This window comes from Octodon degus, unplaced genomic scaffold, assembly GCF_000260255.1.
Source record: "Octodon degus isolate 3935 unplaced genomic scaffold, OctDeg1.0 scaffold00097, whole genome shotgun sequence".
NCBI classification, from domain to species: domain Eukaryota; kingdom Metazoa; phylum Chordata; class Mammalia; order Rodentia; family Octodontidae; genus Octodon; species Octodon degus.
Window position 1 is genome coordinate 10,581,080 of NW_004524673.1, and position 9,702 is coordinate 10,590,781.

Genomic DNA, 9,702 nt, shown 5'->3' on the forward strand with positions numbered 1-9,702 from the left:
ATTTTCTAACACAACTATCAAGTTTCTCATGAGTAGGGTATTTTTTTATTGAATACTTTGATTCCAGGACTCAATATCTTTACCACTGGAAAATTATGATCTTCTTAGTGTGCTTTAAAAACATAGACACCATCAGGATTACTCTTACTCTTTTTTATTTATTTTTTTAGTAAAAGTAATATTGTGACTAAAAACCTGGATAGCAGGGCATAGGTGTGCATGCCTGTAATACCAGCATTCGAAAGGCTGAGGCAAGAGGATCATTGCAAGTTCAAGACCAGCCTAGGCTAGAAAGTGAGCTCAAATCCAGCCTGAACTGCATAGTGAGATCCTGTCTCAAGAAAGCAAAATAGGGCTAGGGAAATGGCTCAGTGGAATAAGTGCTTCCCTGGCAAGCACAAGGCCCTGAGTTCAATCTTTGGTTCCATCAAAAACAAACAAACAAAAAAAACCCGAAAAGACAAAATAAATAAATAAATATAAAAAAGAATTAAAAAATTTAGAAACCTGAATAGTTCCGACTTTCAAATGCTTGGATATTTAAGTATAGCAATATTTTTAAACTATGAATACCCCTGGCACTCATCTCAAGGAATACTGGATGCTGTCTGAAGATATTCTATTGTCTCAACTTAGGGGTAGGGATACTACTGACATCTGGTGAATAGGACCAGGACTGCATCCCAATATCCTACAAAGCATAAGACAGTTACTCAGAAAATAATTATCTAGCCCAATGTACTAATAGAATTAAAGATATCATCTTGTTTATGCATGTTTATTCAGGAAATTCAGTAAAATCGTAATTTTTAACATAGCCTTTCCCAATTACCTTTTTAAAAATTATATTTGCATTCCCTAACTATCCCATAAGATATCTATTCATATTTATAAGGTATTAGTAGTCTTAATATTAGGATTATTTTATGGTTATTATATTTGTTCTAACTAGACAATTTCTCCTTTTCTCATTGTCAAGTGTTAATTAGCATTGAACAAGTGTTTTTAGTTCTCTTTTCAATCTATTTTATTATTATAAGCGAATGTTAAACACTATAGAGATCCACTTAACAAAGGGCTGGCCAAATAATTCGGTGGATGAAAGTGCTTGCAAGCAGGCTCAGGTGCCAGGGGTTCGATCCCTGGGCCGGTAGTACCAGCCCTGCCCCCAGGGAGCACTGAGGTGGCAATTGACACTGGGTGCAGTGGCGCACGCCTATTATCCCAGCTCTGGGAGTCTTTAAACATGATACAGGGAGAAAAACTGGTCTCCAGTAGGTGACCTCCAAACAATATAGGGAACCTCCAAATGACATTGGGAAAAAACGATCTCTGGACCTGACCTGCACGAGTTCGTGTTCTCTAAAACCAAAGAATGAATTTTAGGAACAAACGGAGGTTACGAGCAGAATATATTTATTGAGAGAAAGAAAGCTCCTGTCCAAGAGAGGGGCAGGAGGGGGGCCTGAGCGGGTAGTTCCCCCCGGGAAGCTGTCTCTTCCAGGGATTTTTATAGTGTAAAACCATGCGGGGCTAAGGTAGAGAGAATGGGAACTCCCTTAGGTGGGCAGGAGGTGGGACAAAACTATGGTCAACCAATGGGATTACAAGCACCACTGCTCAGGTAAAACTGATTAAATCCAGTATCAAATGGGAAAGTGAGTCATGTAGCTAGAGAGCATGAATATGGGACAGGGTCTCTTCCTGTTGGGGATTGGGCTAGTGACTCATTTGGGCTCTTTTAAGTTGATTGATACTATTAGAATATCAATCCCTAATGCCCATCCCTAGGGAAGTATGTAGCTGTGCTTCCTCTTTTAGTCTTGGTCTTCAGGTGTGGCTCATATGGGTGTATCTGTCTCTTCCAAATTGCAAAGTCACCTTGCCTTCCATCTTATCTCCTTGAGGGCCTGGCCCTGTCTGACTGCCTAAAATATTTCTGTCTAACTAGGATTCTTGCAACAAACAGGCATGTCACTAGGAGTCCGATCTAACAGTGAGACCCTGAACATCCTATAGACCCTTCTCCCTCGCAAGAAAAAAGAGAGATCCACTTAACAGAAGTGTTTTCTAAAACTTTGTTACTTAAGAATTACCTTCATGCACATGCATATATAATTTTCCAAGTGGGAAAGTAAGTGTGGAAGTTATTTATAAATTTGTCATTGCTAATATCAGAAATAAAAATAAGACAGTCACAAACAGTGGCAACTACATTTGATGAAGGCATCAAAGGCCAAAACAAATAACAGCACACCTCACAAAGAGCTAATACATAGCAGCACTGTAGGTAAATGAGGTGTACACAGCTAGGCATAGGCACTGAGACACATAACAGCTTACCAATGTAATATGGTGGTTGTTAGCTGTGTAGCTTTCCTTTAATCTCAGAAAGCCACTTATCTCCTTAGTCAGTGACATCCAGCCATCTCTGCTCATTGCTCAGATAGCATAAATTATATTTCTGACTCTGGATCTTGTGAATGAAGTCCTTGTTATTTTGGCATTGAATGATACATGGTGATAACAATATAGGTTGCATAGTGAGTTGCTTCTTATTCTCTTATCATTTGAAATTTTGTTTCCCTTATTTTCTCTTTAAGAAGAGGAGAACTATTAGCAAAATTTTGAACATTATAGAGTTTGGTGATACAGCAAGCATATGTTCATTTGGTAACTGTATCACTGGCCAAAGTGTAGAGTTGTGCAGAGGATATTTGGAGGTGAGAAAGGCAAAAACATAAAGTCCATCTGTGTTGACTATCTCAACCACATTGAAGATGAGCAAATAAGAATAACAGAAGCAGAGTGGAGACAAAGATATTGATATTCATGTTACAACTTGACCAAAGCACCGCCATCCTATTCTGTATGCACTGTCTTAGTAAACCATGTCAGCTACTATAAAATGTGACTTTTTGTTTCTTAAGCCCACTCCCTTCAAGGTGTGTTATACCCTGATGTTAGTAACTCCATCTTGGCTCTCTGATTCACCTTTGTCCTAGTTGATTGCAATGACTCCACCTTGGTTCTCTGATTCACCCCTGCCCTGGTTCTGAGAATGTCTTAAGTCAGAAAACAGGTGTTCCTGGCAAAGGTTGGCCACATTGTCCTTATAAGGTCAGCGTGACCGCATACCTAGATTACACACCCTGTTCTGTACTCCACCCAGTCCAAAGGGGTAACTCCTCTGTGTCCAGCTTCCTCCAGGTGGGCTACAACCAATCCTGTAAAAGGTCATGTGCCCCCTTAACCACATTAACATCTACTATTGGCTTCTGTGATTGGCTTGCTTGGATGGGCGGTTTTGTGGTTTTTGGGTTTAAATTACTGTGCCTCCCCCCACCCGGGGCTCCTCTCTGTCTGTTGGACTCTGACGGTGCCGCTGGGTACCAGCTAAAATAAAGTGCTACCATCTTTTTGGACGTTTTGCCTCGTTGTCTCCTTCTTGGGTTACAACAATTCATACTGGAAATATAGAAAATCAGGTCTAGTGTACAAACTCAGTAGACAATAGAAACAAAGAAGGGACAGTATAGACACAATCTTCCAGTAAGAATATTAAAGAGATGAGGATTTTAGATGAACGATATGAAATATGGAAACAAAAGCATTCATAGTTTGACACATGGTCCTATCATGAGAGGTACATTAGGTTTTAGGAATGCAGTGTTTGTATCAGGGAGGACTGCCAAGGAAATCTGGTCCTCAGGGGACAAGGGTCCACTAGGAAAAGACAAAAATCAGTAGTTTTTCATGGCTACTACATTATCCCCAACCTAGTTAATTAAAAAAAATTATTCTCACAGTACTTTTCAATTTACTCTTTTATTGCTGATGGTAAATGATAATTGAATATTTATGGATCACAATGTGTTACGGTTTGTGTCTAGTTGCTCCCCCAAAGTCTCAGGCTATTATGGGGCTGACTGCTAGAGTTTGTGATTAATTCATGAACCAGTTCTGGGATTATGAGTGTGATTGATACCCCACCCCAGCCCTGGGGCAGATAGCCTGAAGGCAATATAAGGAAACAAGAGAGGCTCACCTTTGCCTCTGCTTCTGCTGTGGTTGCCTCTGCTCTTGCCTCTTTGTTCTCACTCTTTTGCTGTCTTCCACCACCATGAAATGTTGCCCTTTTCTATGTGCCATTCTGTCTTGGAGTCAGCTGAGTATGGACTGAAATCTCTACTAACTGTGAGCTAAATAATCCTTGCCTTCCTTAATTTTGGGTGTTGTGTATTTTGTCCCAGAAATGAGAGAAAAGACATAACTGAGACACAGTGTAATGTTTTAATGCATATATGCATTGTATAATGATCAAATGAGGCCAATTAACATGTTTATTACCTCAATTTATTTATTATTTGTGGAAACAATATTTGAAACATCATATCTAGTTGATCATTATTATTATTATTATTATTATTATTATTATTATTATTTTATTTTTTGTAACAGGAATCAAACTAGGGACCTTATGCTGGCCAAGCAGGCCCATATTCTGCTGAGCTATCTCCCCAGGTCCCTCATCTAGCTATTTTGAAACATGCATTCTTATTAACTCTATTGATCTTGCTGTGCAGTAGAACATGAAAGTGGGTTGAGTGGGTAAATAGATTTTTAGAATGTGTTTTATGTACATAATGGAAGACTACCTAGCCTTAAAACCAAAAACAAAATCCATAAAATTCTATCATTTGCAATGATATGAGTGAACTTAGGGGATATCATGTTAAATAAAAGAACCCGTGAGCAAAAATTTTAATACTATTTGATCTCTCTCATATGGAGAATCTTACAAAGTAGTTTGTAGAAACAGAAAGTAGAACAGTGGTCATGAGTGACTAGGGATGGGTGATGAACAGGAAAGGGGAGAAGAGATGTTGGTCACTGCTAGGAAGTTACTATGATATAATAGAATTAAATTTTCAAAGTTTTAGAAGACAGAAGTCCAAACCCTTACACTCCACTGATGGTCTAGGAGAAGATCCCTCCTTACCTTTTCTAGCCTCTGGTGGCTATAAGCATACCATGATTTGTGAAAGCATCATTCCATCTCTGCTTCTGTGACCTCTTTGCTTCTTCCATATTTGTTGAATTTCTCTCTGTCACTTTTGTATAAAGACACATGTCATTAGATTTAGGAGTCATTGGATGATTCATGACAATCTCCTCACCTCAAGATCTTAAATTTAATCACCTCTGCAAATATCTTTGTTCTACATAAAGCCATATTCCCAAACTAAGTGGGACTCTAACCTATTTTGGCATCACCCAGATGTGATATAGTGGATCACTGAAGAACTTGTAGGACTGATTTGCTGAGATAGTATACTCAGTGGATGAATGGCACACAGAGAAGTCAGGTGTAGAATAAAAGATTTTATGAGTAAAAGATTGAGCCAAACATGCAGGTCACACATTAGCAGATGGTTGATACAGTGTACCAGAAGTCTAGAGATTTGGTGTGTGTTTCAAAAGGCCATGAAGAACTTTCTCTTAGAGAAAGTTTGATATTACTGATGATAATATAATAATGTTACTGATATCAATTCTCATTTTATTGTTGACCTAGAAATATCTTTTTTTTTAAAAAAAAATGTATGTAGGACAGGATTTACAGAGTTTCACTACACAGATCAGACTAGTAGTGATCTTCCTGTTTTTAGCTTCTCAAGTCCTGGAAGCACAGACGTGCGACACCCGGCCCAGTCTGTCATTGTCTGAGCATGGCTGGGAGTGGGGCCTGCACAGCACATAGAAGATCAAACCCAAGTCCTGCGTCCCAGTCCTGGTCTTGGCTATCCGCCCAGCCCTAGAAATATCTTTAAACACTTTAAACATTCTCTTATGTATTCCTCACAGAAGTTCTTTTAGTTTATTCAAGTATTAGGTTCAGGAAACAGGAAGTCTAGGTCAGAGTGTAAACCCTGTGATATCTGAATGAAAAGACCCTGCTTTAATGTTACAATATAATATTGTTATTCGTTCACATAATTTAAATTAAATTTATCCCTCAATGTGTGGTCTTCAAATTAAATTGAGATCATTTTTCTTTGACATTTTATTGTCATGGACAAAGAAGTCTAATCATGGGATACTAAAAAAAATTAAGAGGTTAAATAAGACCAATCATTTAAACCAACCAAATGGTGTCTCAACATGTATTAGACTGTTTAAAAAGAGTAATTTAAAGTATAACTAGATTTATTGAGCTAATGATTCTGAACCTTGAATTTATTCTCTTATCTTTTTTAAATATGGAAAGTTAAATTCTACTTGAAAAGTAAATCAACAGTTCATTAATATTTTTGGCATCTAATTCTTCAACTAAGTTAGAAAATAAAGCCATATTGAAAGTTAGCTACTAAGGTGAAGTCTAATCCATTAGTTTGATTTATTCTCTTAATTAAACTTGCATTTGAAAGAGTTAGCAGTGAGTTTTATTTTACTTTAATATTGCATTTGCATTATTTCATACCCACACTTAGGCTCTACTCAGAGCCTAAATGTTAATGGTTAAGTTCATACAACACACATAGTGGATCAAAACTACAACAATAAAACTACCTCACATTTTACAGTTTGCAAAGGAATGTAGAGGTCCTTACTTCTAACTTCATGTTGTGTTTTAATTCTTTCCTCACAACTTTTAAAATATTCTTCCACATTAACATTGGCCTTGTACTTTTGGAATGGATTTATTGGAGTTCAACTCATGAAACCCTTTCTATCATTCTAATAGCATTTTGAATGTTTATAAAATAGTTCTCATCATAAAAACGTTGTAAAATTTTGTTTATGTCATTCAGCTATTTTCTATTTAAAACTCAACTCAGAAAGTCTAGGTACTGAATAATTCTCAGCATGTAAACTTTGATTATCTAGCAATTTGAACAGATAATTGTTTTATTTTGCTGGACTTATAATTTCAGATGTTTTAAAATGGGGACATTCCATGAAATTTTCAGAACCAGACTATAAATTGCATTTGCATTCTAATCTAGCAAGGGCATTCGTTCTTTTTTTCCAGACTTTATTATAGTGCATGTTCTGGATACTGTGGCAGATATTTTAAAATATGAATAGGTGATATTTGTGAAACACATTATAAAATGTCATCCCAGGATTAAAACCAATATGAGTTCACATCATGAAAAAGTTAAACACAGGTCAGATATAAAGAAATTGCCAGTCATAAGGAAGGTAAGGTACATTCATGGTCAATTTAGGAAAAGTAGAAGGAATTTGATAGAGAATATATTTTCAGTTGTAAATTTTCATAATTCAGAATCTGCCATCTGTGTTAACTGATATTAATGGAGAACTTTGTTCATATCTTCTTTCTTCCCCCCATAATTTAATTGAGAAACAAATACCAATAAGACAGGTTCAAAGCAAACTCTTAGGAGAATTTCAATAATTAACACATTACACACAATCTTCATAGAGGTTCATGGCTGTACAAGATGCAGACTTGATATCCTATTTACAAACAGCATTAGAGCAAATCCTTGTATTCATTAAGAGAATGTAACTATATATCTATCCTAACCACTTTGAACACACAGATACAAAATGGACATTCATCAGTATATCCTTTTTTTCTTAAGTTCCATCATTTAAATATTATAGGAGTGTAAACTCAGCAAAATATTCACAAAGAGTTCAGTAGTCCATAATAGTATTGGGTCTTCTGCTTCACTGGTAATGTCAGAAATAATTGACCTGAGTGCCCTACAGTTCAACATAACAGCATGGCTTTACTTTTTATATTTTGTTTTTATACTTTTCTGCTGGATGGTTGTCTTAGTTACTCTTCTCTCGTTGCTGGGACAAATACCCGACACTCAAAATGAAGGAAGGAAAGGTTTATTTAGCTCACAGTTACTGGAGGTTTCAGTCCATACTCAGCTGGGTCCAACGCAGAGCAGCACAGAGCAGAAAGCAAACTTTCATGGTGGTGGCAAAGAGCAAGAGTGCAAGGGAGGGGTAGCAGCAACTCAAGCAGCTAGATTCTCTTCCACCTTACATTGTAATGCAAATTACCCGCCCCAGGGTAGGGGAAGTACACCTATGGGTACTTACCAGTATTTACCCACCTATGGGTAATCCCAGCAGTACTAAGACTCATAATCCCAGCCTTGGATCACACATAATCCCAGTGGATCATGAGATAACACAAACTCTAGAAGTCCTCACCCCATGACTGCATGAGGCTTTGGGGGGACAACTAGACACAAACCATAACAATGGTTAAGACCAAGGTAAAGCAGGACTTACACAACAAGAGTTGTAGCTTTTGGGTCTGATAAGGTCAGTGAAATCTCCTCAGGATTTATCCTGAGATCATGTACCTCAGATTGTACAACCATTGTGAGAGTCATCCATGTGGATGAATCACGGCCATTGCTTGGCCAATGTACTATCTGTGAAAACCTGAGAGAATGTTTTCTCTCCATGTGACTCTCCTTAGGCACACTCTACATCATTGATCACTTTCCTCTTTGGCCCCATAATCTCCTTGATCAGAAAATTTGGGACACTACCGAGTAAAATGATATTACAGTACAAGTTCTCATATGTTCTGAGTCTTAATTCACCTTGGAAGGCTAGGGCCAAAATTTTGATTTTCCTTGAGGCGCTCCTCTCTCTCCAATTTTGGTCTGCAAACTTAGGTTGTTAACCATCCAGAAGACAAGCTTATTGCTATTACCATAAAACCTAGGCTGTTAAACTTAACCTCACTATCTGTCTGAATAGCAAACGTCTTAGGCATAACACGGAACACATATTTTTCAACAAGTATTGATATGTTGAACTTCAAGTCCCTAAAGAATATGATGAAAAAACATTTAAAAATTAGAATATATTTTTAGAAATAGGCATAAAGAATTACATACTTCTTATATTTACACATAAGTCCAAAAATTTAACCATATACAACCTTGAAGCAGGACAGTCCCACAATATTCCCTTTAGTATCTCTTGCCTAATTCACCACCCTCTCCTTTTTGTACAATCATCTACCCGAGAGATAGCACAGCAGCAACTGGCATGTCATGACAAGCAGTCCGTATTCAGAAGACCAGAATGACAGGCACTCCAAGCATGAAACTACTATTACAGATTGCCATCTGCAGTGCAGTTGCTTAGTTCACAGGTATCAGTATATATGGTTAGTCTGGGTGAGAATCTTTGCAATTAATTGCTAGATTCAAAAATCTTCAGGAGATTCTCAGGATCATTGCCTTGCCCATCTTCTACATATAACTGTATGGCTTGACTTATTCATGTTAGCTCACTCTTCTCCTTTCCCTCTTGTGATTAGTTAGTCCTCGAGATCCTGCTTCCCTTTTACTTGTATTATACCTTTCTATTTTTATTTCTCCTTTTGAGTTTTTATACTAGGGAAACTATATGATATTTACACATGTGTGTTTGGTTTATTTCACTTATAAGTATATGTTCAATGGCATACACTTCAATATAAAGGCTTCAAGCTTATCATTCTTTATAGCTGAGTTATACTCCATTGTGTAAAAATACCACAGTGTTTTTCAATCATTCCTCAATCGATGGGCATCTTGGTTATTTCCAAATTTGGCTACCACAAATTGTGCTGCTTTAAACATAGGCACACATATATCCCTATGATATGATGTTTTAGATCCTCTGGGAAAATTCCCAGTAGAGGAA